The following is a 17,565-nucleotide window of genomic DNA, read 5'->3' as shown; positions in this document are numbered from 1 at the left end:
AACAAATGGAATTTTAGCTTAGGAGCAATGAATTTTAATATCCTTAAAAAGTAGCATTTTTTAGAATAAGGAGCTGGTGATGCCATAATTCCCCTCCAATGGCTGGTGCTAATGTAGGTAAAACATGAATTTACATAAGAAACAAATTACATGAATGCAGAAAGAAATCAGTTTAACATTAAAAAAAAAACAAACCTTTACTTTTGGGAGGGTACGCAAAGATTTGAGGGAGTACAGATATTTATCTAAGTTTTAATAATATTAAATATTAATAATAGGAAATAAAAAGCAGAGGGGGAAAAGATGTCTATAAAATCTCATTGATTATTCAGAAACGTTTTAACCAGAGTAATTAATTTACAGTTTTGTACACATAGTATGAAATGGCATACAATTAAATGAATAGATAAGGACTTCTCAACATGTGCATTTTTTTTACTCCAGTTCATCGCTACCTATACCTTTAATTACCATTTAATTGCCAATACCTCTCACGCCTACATTCTTCATTCTCCACCTCTCCCTTGGCTATTTAACACTTCCACCTGCCTGTCTCAAAGGTACTTCAGATTTCATCTAATGTCAAACTCCTGATCCTTCTGCATAAACTGACTCTTGTTTAGAAGCTCCCATTTCCATGAATGGCACAACCATTTGGTCTAGTTTAGCAAGATAGATAGAAGTCTGGGGTCCTCTTAGACAACCTGCTTCCTTTTTCTATTATTATGAGGTATTAAAATTATATGCATCTTATTTCAAAAGCTATTGCTGCTCTGCATTTTGTTTTGGATATACCCAAATAATCATTAATAAAATTCTATTTCAATAGTTTTGCTGCTTGCTGCCAAGCAAAACTTTCACATCCTTAATTTCTCTCTCTGTCTCCATCTCTTCCTTCCTCCCTCCTTCCTTCTTTCCCTCCATTTTCTTTTCTTTCCTCTCTCTTTCTTCTTTTTTTAATCTTGGTGGTGGCTGGAATCTTTTTAGTTGTTACATTTTATGCATCTATTCATTAATTTATACACTCATTCAATACGTATGTATTATGCACCTACTTTGTTGATTGCATTATGCTGGGGAATTCATGTCTCAACATAAATTACAACAATTCCCCAACATAATTAATTTTCAACAATTGTTTGAGGCTTTATTTTAAAATGATGATTGGACTGCCTTTCCAACAATGTGGATTCATTCATTCGACAACCATAACAATAACAATTACGTGACCAATCCTGTGTTGGGACTAGAATGCAAAGATGAATACAACACGATGTATACTTACACTATAGTACAGAGACACAAAACAATAAAAAATAAAGAAACTTGGATGCTAACTATACTGTGATGAAAAGGACAATGCAAATAAGAGTCATAAATTCCCTGGAGAGTGTCTGGAAACACTTGGCGGTAAAAAATGTTTTTCTCCTGAGGACTTGCATAGTTATTCAGAAGATTTTTCCCTCTCCAGAATACAATCACAATACTCTTCTTTTCACAACTAACTGAACATTCTATTTTTAACCTAGTAACTTAGTATAGGTATATAGTGTTGTTGGAAGTCCCTTTTACATTACTTGGTGACTCAGTTGAAGGAAATGTCCTCACCTGGTCAGTGTGAGTGGTATGGTGGGTGAGAAAATGGCTGCTAAATTTAACCTGTTGTGAACTTTTTCTATGACCGTTACTACCATTAGTAGTAGTTCCATTAGTGGTAGTAATATCATTGTTATTATCCAGAATTGGAATTACCCAAGGATAGAATTTAATTTTGTTTTTCTCCTAAGCCACTATATAAATCAGGAAGATAGTTGTCAAGTTATCATGATGGTCAGAAATACGGAAGTCATGTTGGGATAGGGAAAGCATACAAAGAAAGCAAACTAAAAAGGAAAAAAAAACAGAAACCATTGGAAGTGGGTCTGGATGTGAAGCCAATGTTCTACCCATATGAGAGTAGATACAGGTTGTGTAACCCAAGATTAGGAAACTCAAGACCAGTATTGAGAAGGGCAGGGAAATCACTCCAGATCAGAATAATAGATTCAAAAGAAAAGCACAGTTGTTCATCAAAATAGAGGAAACGCCTCAGTGATCTGTTCCCTGACTTTAAAATGGAGGCTCATCACTGTGGAAAAAAAGCCATTCTCCTTCGCGTTAGATCTCAACATATCTTCTCCTGAAACCAAATTAGGTACTTTCACTAGTCACATTACTTCATAAAGTTGTCTGATATACCTGTACAAACAAATTCCCAATTTTTAGATATATAAACAATAAAAATTATATATGACAGACCTAGATATTTGCCTTTAAGTTAGTAATTCAGTATTTTAATTATTCATCATTAGTGTTGATATTTGTGAGTGGTTACACTGGGGGGTAAAATTAAAGATCAACCTATTCCCTTATTTTACTAAATTTTAACTTAGATCTAGTGAGGTAAAGTGCCCGGTGGGGCTCACACATGTAGCTAGTGTTAAGACCAGCATTGGGGCACCTGGGTGGCTCATTTAAGCCTCCAACTTTTCATTTTGGCTCAGGTCATGATCTCACGGTTCATGGGTTCAAGCCCCACACTGGGCTCCATGCTGATAGTGAGGAGTTGGCTTGGGAGATTATCTCTCTCCCTCTCTCTCTGCCCCTCACCCGCTCGTGCTCTGTCTCTCTCAAAATAAATAAATAAACCTAAAAAAAGAAAAAAAAAAGACCAGGATTAAAACCTCAATATTGTAACTTCTAGTACAGTATGTTTTTTACACGTGTTTTAAGTGTTTGTGAGCAAAAACATACAATCTACAGCAATATATGAATAACCGTGCTAAAAAGTAATTACAACAATGATTGAAATTAGTTTTAATTAATCTATGTTAAAAAAATAAATAAATGTGTCATTTCATACTTGCATATGCCACAAACCCTAGTGGGAAATACACATGCAAAAACGTTAGCTGTCGTTCAACAATCTTTCGAGAAATTATAATTTTGCTTAAATCCATCTTAAACATTGCTTCAAACCACACATCTGTTTTCTATGGTGAAAAGCCTCCCTGAGAAGTACCCTAAAATAATAAAAGTAAATAATTTTTCCATGATACAAAAAAAAAAAAAAGACCAAGAGATGATGAAGAAGAAAGATGTTAGGCTTCAATCTGTCAAAGGAAAGCATTGTGTTCTTCAATTACTCTGAATTTGAAGGGAAAAAATGAATAAGTACAGAGGCATTACAAAGGAACCTCATCTCTTACCTCCCTGTCATCTGGCACCTTCATAAGATGTGACCCCCTCAGCTGCCAGCGGCTCCTGGGAAGGCAGACAAAGGGCAAAAAGATCAGCACTGCAGTGCTCCTCCCTGACAGGTGAATGTAAGTGGCACTTCTAATGCTGTTACTAATTTATTAAGTATTCCAAAGTTAGAATTTAATCAGAATATTTTTGTCACGTTATCCATCACTAACTTAGAAGAGATGGAATTCTCTTAAACAGCCGCACGGTGTAGCGCCTTAGGCAGGCTCTTAGTCTTTTTGGTTTGTCACAATGGACTAGTTCCATTTTAATGATTTAGTTAATTGTGTGACAAGCTATGAAAAATGGGAGTGACCCAATGCCTAGTCCAAAGAATATGCCAAGGTCTAGCGGCTAAGTTACTGAGAACCACTCTCGTTTACAAGTGAAAAAGAAAAGGAAAGTTTCTGCTTTTCCCTTTTCACTTTATAAATTTCAGATTTCATTTGTTAAGCCAGAGTCAAGTTAGAAAATAGCAGTTCATTTATATAGAGACAAGATGAACATAAAAAAGTCACATTAGCAGTTTAAATGATCAAGTTAAATAAGACACAATTTAGGTGAACAGATAATTAAGTGTTGAAAATGTAATGATCCATTTGACAGTGGGAGAATAGTAGATGCCGAGAATTCCAAATACAACCTCCCTATCTAGAAATCACACTTAGTATTCCTTACAAGAGAATATTTGCATCTGATCGTACTGTGTTAGCTTAAGATTCAACCTATCACTTAATTAAGATATACTAACATTTTATAACATATACGCTTTAAAATCGCAATAGAGGGGCGCCTGGGTGGCGCAGTCGGTTAAGCGTCCGACTTCAGCCAGGTCACGATCTCACGGTCCGTGAGTTCGAGCCCCGCGTCAGGCTCTGGGCTGATGGCTCAGAGCCCGCAGCCTGTTTCTGATTCTGTGTCTCCCTCTCTCTCTGCCCCTCCCCCGTTCATGCTCTGTCTCTCTCTGTCCCAAAAATAAATTTAAAAAGTTGAAAAAAAATTTTTTTAAATCATGGTAGAGTCAGGGACAAGGATTTTTTATAAAAATCATTCATCATAAAAGCATCAATATAAGTCATGTGTCATAGAAACATATTTACTCTGCTTTGATTTTGCATAAGAATTTTATTGCTACAAACTTAGACTGTCCTGCTAATTCCTTTTTTCAAAGCATTAAAATTTTTCACTCCATGTTGGCAGGAAAGTAGCAAACAAAAAGAAATGACTCTAGAAATGACTCAAAACCCAATTAATCACATCTTCACATTCAAATCAAAATATCATCCTAATATATATGGCATTTTGAAAATAAGATGTTCTGGGGCACATGGTTGGCTCAGTCAGTTAATCGTCTGACTTCAGCTCAGGTCATGATCTTGCAGTTTGTGAGTTCAAGCCCCGCGTCAGGCTCTGTGTTGACAGCTCAGAGCCTGGAGCCTTCGGATTCTGTCTCCCTCTCTCTCTCTGCCTCTCCACTGCTCACGCTCTGTCTCTCTCTCTCTCAAAAATAAATAAACATTAAAAAAGAAAAAGAAAATAAGATGTTCTGTAGAGTCAGAAGATCTAGATTCAAATAATTAATTGAAGCAGCTTGTGGGCTCTCCCTGAGCTGTGGTTTCTGTATCTGTCAAGTTGGACTAATATTACTTACCTTATGTGGTTACTGGGAAGGGAAAATGTTAATTTATGTAAAAGCAACAATAGAGGTCTATATTAATAAGGCAAGGTCTATATTATACTGGCAAGGATCAGGAAGTTAAACAGGCTAAAGGCAACCTCTCTGGCATATCAAAGGAGAACACCAGGCAACGACCTCACAAATATTGTACTACAATCCATTCCAGGTAGGTATTCTAAACTATGGCATGACCATCTAATGATTCATTGAAGATAATATTGCACCATTCAGAAAAAAAATATATATATATGTATACATATACATATATATTTTTTAATATATATATATATATATATATATATATATGCCATCCATCCTACAGAAACCTCAAACTCTTACATATTTTAAATAAAAACAAAGTATGAGATACACTATTAAACTGGCAGGTAAATGGATTGGGTGAAGTATCACATTTTTGGCTTCTCTATTTTTATGTTTAGACAGTCTATGCTCCTAGCAGTTTATCACCATGCTCTAAAGACTTTTAAGTGGAGTAGATGTGCATTGAAATTCAATGCTGAAACATAGACAGTGACCTGGTCACAAAAACCAAACGCATAGCAATTCTATGACAGCCAACACATCATCAGTTTACAATGTATGCTATGCTTATAGATTGCAGTGTTGTCTAAAAGGCCTAAAAAAAAAAATAAAAAAAAAAATAGAACTCTGGACAAGAGACATAGATACGAATATTCTTTAACCAAATGATCCATATAAAAAGGAGAGTGGGTGATAATACCCATTTATAGTTTCCTTTTTTTAATAATTGGAGTAGTTTTTCAATTTATCAAATTTCATACGCAAAATTTTTCCCTTAAAGAAAGCATAAAAATCACTAAAAGATAAGGTTTCCATTGTTTGATTTTAAGCAATGTGATTAGACTAAAAAATGTTTGAAGCTGTATTGCAAAATGAATATCCTCTAAAAAACAGATGTGTATAACATTATTTTTATTTTTACAGTTTATGTGGTACTTCTCCTAGAATGAATTTATACATAATAAATTAATTCTTTAGAATATCCACATCTGCATGCAGAATCAGATTTTCTGAGTGCCTACAAAGTCTCCAGCTCCATTGTTAAAACTATATTGAAACTTAACTAATTACTCTTAATATTTAAGCATTCTACTTTTAATCTATTTACAGCTGACTTCCCTTCCAAATTAATTCAAATGACCAAATGTGATCCATTACTTATTATCAATCAATCAACCTACTATGTATCCGGAACCTTCCAGATGTGCTTGTTTATGCCTCATTTATACCTACTGACCAGGAATCATGTGTTTATGTACCAACTGGAGCATTAGTATATAATTATTAATGATACCTCTGATTACTACTATTAAGCCCTAATATCTACTGAGGATTCCAGTCACTTTTAATGGTAAATTCATGAAATTTAGAGAAAGAAGTTTCTCTGTAGATGATTTGGTTTTTCAAATTTGTTTATTTTTTAGGTGAAACCATTAAGCTGTTGGAAAAAAACATTTCTTGCAGCATTTCTTTCTGGGAATCATATCTAAACCGTTCCCATGTGTTACACAAGTGATCTGTGTTCATCGCTTCAATGAGAGATCAGAGTAGGTAACCTCCAAGACCTTCCCCGTTTAAAATATTTGACACTCAGCTCGGGAATAAACACCGAAGATCCATGGAACAGAAACTCTTCCTCAAACTCTAAAGGCTGAGACTCCTGCTTCGTCTCTCTCTCCTCTTCCCCACCCTTGTTATTAGAAACAAACAAACGTTGTTTGTTATTACGAACAAAAAACACCTAGCGATATTTTTGCACTTGGTATCCCAGATGACAGGGTGAATTGTTTGGTAAGGGAATGGCTATAAGAGAAAAGGGGAAGAAATTACATAAGGCCATCTGTTTCTTTTCCCTCAGTGACATAGCATCAGAGGAAGAAGTGGTAAAGGATACTGTCTATATCGTATTTCACCCTTCTTGCATTTGAGTTTGCTTCACTATGCCTGCGCATCATGTCCCAAATTCTCAGCCTCACAAAACAATGTTTCACAAAAAGAAAATCAAAACAAAAATAATTAGAACTTCCAGAACTTGAAACTTGCTATTTTATGAAATCAGCTATGAAAATTGTGGAAACAAAACAACATTCTACCACAGAACATAAATTCTAGTTTTTTTCTATGATGGGAAAAATTCAGAAAATTATCAACAAGAGGGAAATATAAGGACCCTGTGAGTATCACATCTAGCAACTACCCATTTTCCATATTACTATATGCCCCTTAAATACTTTAAGTCCTGAACCCTCTACCTTGAGGCCCTTCTCAATGCACATTTACTTACTGATTTGCATATACAAAATTCCTCTCCTCTCTTTCTTTCATTCTCTCTTTCTCCTTTCAGCCTCTGTCTTCAAAACTACTTAGGGGTGATTCATTTGTGGTATCTACCTCTTCTTAACTCAACTCCATGGATGGATGACCTCATCCTGTCCTCACCATAAATACTAATTTCTTCCCTTCTCATGGCTTCAGGATCTGCACTTCTCTTGTGCTAATGTGCCAAAGAGGCTGAGTTTTTTCTCTAAAATATTTAGAGAAATATTTAGGCTGGGCATTTCTTTAAAAAATAGAACAGCATTATAGCAATATTTCATGTATATCATAACCACCATGACCACCAATATACAGCTGTGCATTCCCCTTTATGAAATTTGTCTTTATCTCCTTGATGTTTTAAATATTTACTAGAAAAATTTACACTATCTTCAAAGTGTTTTTGTGGGCATGCATAGGAAGACAGAAGGAGAGTACATACTTTTTTCTAGTTCACCGTGAACGAAGGAAGTGAGAAACTTTGATGGAAAGTGTCAAGTAGTTGGTGGTGAAAATAGTACATAAGGGCCAAATCCTGGGAAACCAAAAGTTAAAAAAAAACAAGGCAGTGAACTCATAAGATAAAAAACCTAGCCCCAGAACTTCTGCAGCGCACTGCTACCTCTTTGCTTCCACATTCATTTCCCATATTCCACCATAACCCTGAATCAGCCCTTCTCCAAATTCTCCTATTATGCAGTATAAAGATGAGAACTGGGTAGTATTGAATGAAGAATTTCCAAACTCTGTTGCCAGGAAGTCAGCAGAGGAAAATGTTTTTCTGGAATCCCCAGTTGGATTCATCATCCAACTGGTTTGTAATCCTGCCGAAACATCATGAACCATACAGGGTCATCTGTATAGCATCACGCATATAGAACTGTACTTTAGTTACGTGTGCATGAAGGCACATTTAGACTGTGCTGAGATCCAAACTCGGTATTTTGTCGCTGGGTTCCAAACAGCCAACATCCAAATGACTTTTGAGAATCCAACTCATTGACAAATTTGGGTTTGTCCATGCCTGTGCTCATTATAAAATTATCAAGAAGACTAATGAGGTAGTATATTTGGAAGGACTTTGACAGCCTACTTAAGAAAGCATTACATAAGAGTGAGGTATTGTAAAGAAGCGATGGAGGAAAATGTGTTGGCTGAGGAAATAATTGGCAATTGGGAGAGGCAACATTTCTTGCAGCTGGACAGAAAATGTTGTGAGGCAATACTGAGCCAGGTGAATGGAAAAAGGATTTAGTTTTACTGGAGGAGGATGACAAGTGCCAGCAACTTGGAAAGAGTGGAAAACAGATTTGACTGTTTGGAAAACATTCTTCGAGAGTACCTGATGACATTTCCAGATTGTCAACTGGACATTCAACCTGAGTTTCCCAGGTGCCAACTCCTTGCCCTTGAAATTGAATAGACATATGTTATTAAGGGATATGCAGGTAGGTACAGATGTTTTTACATGTACCCGTGTATGTGTAATTATTTCTAAAAGCTAAAATAAGATTCGTTATTAAAATATCCAAAAAAGATGCAGAGTTCAGAGAAAAATGATGCTGAAGAGACCAGTAAACATTATGCTAAATAACACTGAAAATTTTGATTAAGTAATTTAAATTAAATATTTTTACTAATTAAAATTATATTGAATGTTTTTTTTCTTAGAGATTTTTAAGAGTTTAATTTGTTTAAAGCTAGTAACATAAATTGCTAATTGAAGTTTTATCTGCACCTGTGATATCTTACTTTTAATTAATGATGATATATCAACCGCCACAATACTTAGGTATCAAAGAAGAACATGGTCCATGGTCAGTAAGTATAGATGAGAACGTTTTCTCAGGAAATATAAAACACAAACAAATGTGGGCTTTTGGGTGAAAATGGAACAAGTAGATATATGTTTGTTAATTTAATTTAACAAATTTAATTTAATTTAATTTAATTTGTGTTTATATTAAATAATATTACTCTCAGAATTTTTAAGAATTCCACTTTATATCATCATATCAAAAATCTTTTCAGTTTCAATATTTAAGGAAGGCATGGGAGGGGAAACATTCCTCCTTGTGCCCACTATGTGGCTCCCATAAAACTTGTAGTACTAACATGCAGAGTAGCCCAGCGGCCTTCCTAAAATTGCCTTTGGATAGGAATAGCCTTCATTTCTGTCCTGTACTGGACAATCTCCCTTGAGTCCACATCATTCTCTGATTTCATTGTTCCCCTTGGATTTTGTTTTGTAACCTCCTGGAAAAGGACATGTTAAGAATTTGCAGGCATGAAATATCTTTCTGCCATCACTCTTGTTTCATCTTTTGGCATAATATAGAATTTTAAGTGAGAAGTTGTTTTATTCAATAACTTGAAAGCATAATTCCATTTTCTTTCAGATATCAGTATTATATCTCATATATCTAATGCTATTCTGATTCCCAAATCTTTGCCGCTCCACTTCTTCTCATCCCTAGAAAATATTGCCATCTTTCCTATATTCCTGGAATTTTGAATTTTAATGATGTAAGGTATTTTAATGGGGCTCTTAAAATTCTACTATGTTGATTAAAATGCGCTGTTACCTTTCGATGTAGAAACTCATGCCCCAATAACAGAGATGATATCCATATATTATTTCTTTGATAATTTCTCCCCCTTGGTTTTCTCTTTTCTCTATGACTGGAATTTCCCTATTAAAATTTATATTTCCTGGACAGTTTCTTTATTGTCCTTATCTTTAAACTTCTGGATTTTTTTGTCTCTTTTTTGGTTTTTTTTTGTTGTTGATGATGATGCTTTTTATTTTATTATTTTTTTTTTAATTTTTTTTTTCAACGTTTATTTATTTTTGGGACAGAGAGAGACAGAGCATGAACAGGGGAGGGGCAGAGAGAGAGGGAGACACAGAATTGGAAACTGGCTCCAGGCTCTGAGCCATCAGCCCAGAGCCTGACGCGGGGCTCGAACTCCCGGACTGCGAGATCGTGACCTGGCTGAAGTCGGACGCTTAACCGACTGCGCCACCCAGGCGCCCCGATGATGATGCTTTTTATGTATAAGTTTAGGTAATTTTTCCTCAGCATTATTTTTCTTCTATGCCTTCTTTAAATATGTTTTATATATAGATATAGATATTTTAGATATGTATATACATGTTATATATCTATGTTAGATATGTATATATGCAAGATAGATATGTATATATTTCATATATGTACTTATGTTCTTAATTTTTTTAATGTTTATTTTATTTTTGAGACAGAGAGAGACAGAACATGAGTGGGGGAGGGGGAGAGAGAGGGGGAGACACAGAATCCGAAGCAGGCTCCAGGCTCTGAGCTGTCAGCACACAGCCCGATGCAAGGCTTAAACTCGTCAACCGCTGAGACCATGACCTGAGACGAAGTCATATGCTCAACTGACTGAGCCACCCAGGCACCTCACTTATGTTCTTAGATAAGTGTGTATGTATGAATTCTTTGTTGGTCTATGAGTGTCCCTTTTTTTATGGTTTCAACGCTCTTATTTCATGAATGTAATAAAATGGTAATAGTGACCTAAATCGATTATGGTTTTAAGAACTTTATGTGTTTTAAATAATTTCATCCTTTTAATTTCATGAGATAGTTTTTTGTTTTGTTTTGTTTTGTTCACTGCCTCTGTGTTATAAAATGCATTTAAAACCTCTTTTCCTTTTTTTTCTTTTGTTTTTCCATTCCTCAAATCTTCAATGACACTTTGTATGAGGATTAAAAATTTGATTGGAAATACTATGTATGGGGCAGGGCTCATCTACTAGTGAGCCAAGCCAAGAAATAGCTTCTTTTTTTTTTTTTACAAGATGCCCCTTGTGGTAAACAGAATTATAGAATGCCCCCGCCCCCGCACCCAGGAGTCTCTACTCTCTGGTGTTACTCCTGTATTTATGTTACATGACATACAAAAAGGATTTTGCAGATAAATTGAGGTAAAAACCCATTACTTTAAAATGGGGAAATTATCTAGGTATATCTAACTTAATCTTATGAGTCCTTTAAAATCAGACCGTTACCCTCCAGTTGGTGGCATAAACAGGAGTCAGACAGATTTGAAGCATGAGGGAGACTTGCTGAGAAGGAACAGATCACGTGGAAAAGAATTGAGTGGCCTCTAGATGCTGAGAGCAGTTTCTAGCTGACAGCCAGAAAGACAAGTAGACTTCAGTCCTACTGTCAATAATGTTGCTATGAACATAAGTGTGCAAATACCTGCTTGAGTCCTTGCTTTCACTTCTTTTGCTATATACCCAAAAGTGGCTCTGAAGGATATTAGGGTAGTTCTATGTTTAATTTGGGGGGTAACCACTGCCTGGTTTTCCACAGAGGCTGCACCATTTTACTAAATTTGTCTTGTTTTAAGCCACTAAGTTGCTGGCAATTTTTTATGCAGGAACAGAAAATTAATACACTACCCTTACCACCAAGGGCTCATATCTACAGGATTTCTTGTTGTTGGGAGGGGAATGCTAGTCAATTTTTGCCAGAGAGTAATTAGTCATTCAATGTTTGGAGAACAAAAAGTTTGCTACATGAGTAGAAAAAAAGAGACCAGTTCTTTTATTTCTCCCACTTTCTATTTGGTTCCTCTTCCTTAACATTAGCCATACGTAGTACTTTCTTATTCCATTTATCCAAACAGTAAAACTTCTTTTTCTTGGATGGGAGGAGTAATTCGTAATTGTATAAGGTGGGCAAGGATATTGAGAGGGTTAACTGCTAATTATGAAGAAATTTTTAAAAAATGGTTGTCATGCACACATAATTGGGTTAGTCATATTCCTTTATTATGAACAATGTCATCTTTGGTTTACACTTGGGCCTTTTGTCTCTTTTATCTATCTATTTATCTGTCTGTCTATTTTTAATAAGCAAACAAACATAAAAATCAAATAACTTGACAACAACTTACATCCAGCTATATGACCCTTCTCCAACCCATTTCTTGATATTCCCTCATCTGAGGCAACTACTTTCTTGAGTCCCATAATTGTAATGATCTTATCTATAAGCATTATAAATGTCTATATGTTTATGAATAAAAACATTTACATTTATACATTTAAATATATGTATATGAAATTATAAATGTAAACATAAAAACATTTATATGTTTAAGCTTGACGTCCTTATATGTGTACGTATATGAGTACATATGTGTGTGTTTCTATGCATCTTTGTATTTCTGCATCTGTATCTCTGTATCTATGTAGCTGTCTGTCTGTATCAGAGTTTGGCAAACTTCTCCTGTAAAAGGCTGAATATAACTTTATGGGCCATATGATTTTTTGTCCCAACTACTCACTCTGCTATTATGCTGCAAAAGCAGCCATAGATATAATGTAAAATAATGAGCTTGACTATGTTCCAATAAATCTGTATTATGGACACCAAAATGTGTTTTCAACCACTATGTTTGTAAAAACCATTATTAGCTTAAGGAACAACCATACAAAAAAGGTAGATTTGGTCCTCAGGCCATATTTGCTACCTGTGAGAAATATATTTATTTATATTTATATTTATATGTTTATATTTATACTTATTTATATATGTGTGTATACACACACACACATACATGTGATATATATATATATACACCTATGATATATATACATATATAATCATATGTGTATTTTTAAAGTTTATTTTAATTTTATAAGGAATCTTAAACTATATAATCTCATACTTCCTTTAACGTATATATTACTAAAATGTTTCCATATTTATCTCTTATAGTTACTTCATTTTGCTTGATGCCAATTTCATTTCTGAGATTATATCAGAGCCCACTCATCTACTCCTCTGTTGATGAGCAGTTGGGTTCCAGGTAACTGGCCCCTCAAATTCCTGAGCATCTTCTGGGTTCTATAGAAAAAATCACCTGCTACCTGTTAACTTCTGCCTTGGAATCTGACGTGTCAGTTTTTTGTCACCTGCTAAGTCCACTGTTCCTTTGACATCACTTATCTGCTATCACCTCCTCCTCCATTTTCTTTCTCTTTAGACTTTTAGATAATTTTAATCACTTTAATGTCATTTCTAAGGAGAGCATACAGAGGTAAACATATTTTTGCCCATCATATTTAATCATAATTTACTTGGACCCCCATCTTCATAGATGATTTCAGGAGATGTGTTCTAGGAAAGATAAAAGAAAACCCAGAAGATTAACTTCTGGAAGCACAATGAAATGGAGGCATCAACAAATTCTCTTCTCAAAAAGCAATTATAAAAGTAGACAAACTGAAAAAAAAAATCGTTTCAGCACTCCTGAAATCAAAGTCAGATGACAAATTGAGGAGAGTTTATAAAATAAAATACTAAACATGGCATAGGAGCAGCAGGAGTCTATGGTATGCTTCCCTGAGATTGCTACCATTTTCCTGTCCCCTTCTGTTGGTGAGAAAGTTCAATCAAAGCAGATCTTGAAACCAATACCTTCAGCCCGCCTGCAAGAGAGCACTCAGTTGATTTGGAGTCTTGTCATAAATGGAAAAGCCAACAATGAGGGCCAGAAGCTCAGCTAGGTATAGGTTGCAGGTCTGTGTGGACAAATACAGACCTGCAACCCAGTGAGTGATTTAACTAGGAGTTCCAGTAGATGTGACAACCATAGGGACTTGATTAATTTCCCACCAATTTCAGGTTGATCCTAATCTAATATACTGCAGAGATCAGAGTAGGCCAAACTTACCCACAAAATCCTTGGCTGAAGGTGCCTGAAAATATACATGCAGGGGGTCCAACAGTAAACAAAAGTGATAGAGATTCTAAAAACCATCCTGAACTTTCAGTGCACTCCTTAATCTGTTGTTTTGTGTCTGTTTGTTTGTATTTTTGTTTGCTTATTTATTTACCTGCCTGGATAAAATCTGTATTATCTCCTCTACAATGTGTGGTTATTGATGTTTTTGCTCTGAGTTTGTTTGTTTGTTTCCCTCTTGATTTTTGTTTTAAGCCCAGATTCCTAAGGGCAACCTCTATGTCTGCATAGCTAAATGTTCAAACAGTGATAGATCATAGATGGTGGTCAAACATCTTGAGGCAGTAAGACTTCTACACTTCAGCTCTCAAGTATTGGAGAAGGTACAGAGAAACTGAAACCTTCATACATTTCTGGTGGAAATACAAGACTGTACAGCTATTTGGTAATACAGTTGACAGTTGTTTTTTAGGGTTTTTTTTTGTTTTTTTTTTTTGTTTTTTTTTTTAAGTTAAACATAAACTTAGCATTCAACCCAGCAATTACACTGTTAGGAATCTACCCAAAGGAAATGAAAATAGGTCCATACTAAGATGTGTTATGTGAATGTTCACAACAACATTATTAATAGCAGGCAAGGACTGGAAAAAATCCAAATGTCCATTAAGTTGTGAATGAATAATCCAAATGTAGTCTATCCATAGTATGGAATGTTATTCACCAATTCAAAAGAATAAAATATGGATGCATGTTATAAATTTAATAAACCTCAAAGATATAACCCCATGTAAAAGAAGCCAGATACAACAGACTATTTGATAATTTAGAGTCTTAGTGGACATGTTTTTAAAATCTGATACTTACCCAGAGGATACTAATTTGAAGGGATACCTGGACCCTGATGTCTATAGCAGCATTATCAATAATAGCCAAATTATGGAAAGAGCCCAAATGTCCATCAACTGATGAATGGATAAAGAATATGCAGTGTGTTAGGCGTTCCTGGGTGGTTCCTGGGAAGTCGGTTGAGCCTCCGACTTCCGGCTCAGGTCATGATCTTGCAGTCTGTAAGTTCAAGCCCCACGTCGGGCTCTGTGCTGACAGCTCAGAGCCTGGAGTCTGCTTCAGATTCTGTGTCTCCCTCTCTCTCTGCCCCTTCCCTGCTCATGCTCTGTCTCTGTCTCAAAAATAAATAAAAACTTTAAAAAAATTTTTAAAAAAGAATATGTAGTGTGTGTGTGTGTGTGTGTGTGTGTGTAGTGAAATAACACTCAGCCATAAAAATGAATGACATCTTGCCATTTGTAACAACATGGTTGGAGCTAGAGAGCATCATGCAAAGCAAACTAAGTCAGTCAGATAAAGACAAATATCATATGATTTCACTCATATGTGGAATTTAAGAAACAAAACAAATGAACATGGAGAGGTGGGGGGAAAGAGAGGAAAACCAGGAAGCAGACTCTTAAGTATGGAGAACACACTGATGGTTACTGGAGAGGAGGTGGGTCAAGGATGTGTGAAATCGAAGATGGGGATTAAGGAGGACACTTGTGATGAGCACTGGGTGTTATATGGAAATGATGAATCACTAAGTTCTATACCTGTAACTAATATTACACTGCATGTTAACTAGCTGAAACTTAAATAAAAACTTGGGAACACTTAAAGAGTAAACTAAAATCTGGATTGGGGCACCTGATGGCTCAGTCAGTTGAGTGTCTGGCTCTTGATTTCAGCTCAGGTCATCATCTCACAGGTTGTGAGATAAAGCTCCAAATTGGGCTCTGTGCTGACAGTGAGGAGCCTGCCTGGGATTCTCTCTCTCTCTCTCTCTCTCTCTCTCTCTCTCTCTCTCTCCCCCCTCTTTCTCTCACTCTGCCTCTCCCTCACTCATGCTCTTTCTCTCTCTCTCTCTCTCTCTCTCTCTCTCTCTCTCAAAATAAATAAATAAACTTAAAAAAAGTAAATAAAAAAACTTAAAAAATAAAATCTGGATTTTCAAAATCATATAAAGAAGAAAAGGTAAAAGTTGACAGCATGTAGTACTTCCTACTTAACAGGATACTACAACTTACCCCATAGTCTTTAGGACTATAAAATTAATTTATGAGCATAGGGATAATATGAAAAAGCTAACTTTTCTTTTTGGCTTTTTTAAAAGTCCAAACAACAAATGATTATGATAGAAAGAATATTACTGTGAAGCGATAGTGATATGAAATTCAGCTACTCTTTTTCCTGTAATGTTAAAACTATGTTAGAGAAGGTGATAGAGACTCATTCCCCTCACTGATCAAAAGTAGGCTACACTTGCAAAGGATATAAAAAAAAATTTAAGGATGAACAATTTACACAGATGAAGATGTATTTGATCTCCACAGTGATAGTGAGCAGTGAAGGGAGAAAAAAATGATAAAAGAGATTCCATTGATATTGCCATATGTGGGGAACACACGATGACAAGAAAAAACAGAGAGCTAGAGAGAGGTGATTTAGAGGATAATGGTGGGAAAGGGAATATATGCTTTGACACTTTAAAGGTGTATATATATTTTAACTTTGAAACAGGAAGGAAGTTACAGATTTTAAGATGCACATGACAACTGAGAGGTTCTGTGTTGTCTATACTGCTTATTTAGTAGATGAAATTCTCGCATATTAATCTGTAACCTTTAAAATAAAAGATTCTAAAACATTTCAAAACATGCTATATTCAAGGAATTCAACCCGGGAGAGGTTATTATATCTGTGAATATGAAAATAATAACAGATCTGAGAACAAGGAGAATCGGTTACTCACCTTATAAATGATACCTAAATACTGCCCTATTCACCATTGTTCTGTAAGTTTTAATGAATTAGTTACCTGTGCTTTTTCTTTATAATGAACATAAATTCCAGTTCGGTTTCAGGGCTAAATGAGAGCATCTGTTTCTTCCTGTGAGGAAACCCAGATTGGTCCACCTATCTGTGATACATGCATGAGACCTTAATCATGCTCAAGGAGGCTGCTTGTGAAAATAACTGACTCCATTCTTCAATTTGGCAGGAGTGGCTTGTGGAATAAAGACGCATGGCCATCCAATGAGCTTCCTGCGAGAGGTAAACTCTATGCCAAGGAAACCGTACCCAGCTCAGCTACAGAGATGTAGTGAGTAAACAATACAAACTGATTTGATTCATTTTGTTCTCCAAAAATATTGCAGGTCCCAAAAGAAAGCCTTCTCTTTTTTTAATGCCCTCACATCTATCTCAAGTAGTATAAAGTCTTCAGGTAAACGATCTTCTTTTCTATATGGCTGAGAATGGTGTGAGGCTCTATGACTGGGAGCCTGGCAAAACACGTGAAGGAGATTCAGAGGTACGAACTTCCAGTGTTAAAACAAATTAATTAATGCAGCTATAATGTACAGCATAGGCAATATAGTCAATAACATCGTAATAATTTTGTAAGGTGACAGATGATAACCAGAATTATCATGGGGATTCTTTTGTAA

The sequence above is a fragment of the Prionailurus bengalensis genome, chromosome B2 (genome assembly GCF_016509475.1).
Source record: "Prionailurus bengalensis isolate Pbe53 chromosome B2, Fcat_Pben_1.1_paternal_pri, whole genome shotgun sequence".
In the NCBI taxonomy this organism is placed as follows: Eukaryota; Metazoa; Chordata; class Mammalia; order Carnivora; family Felidae; genus Prionailurus; species Prionailurus bengalensis.
The sequence above is the reverse complement of the archived record's forward strand: the minus strand, read 5'-3'. Positions refer to the sequence as shown.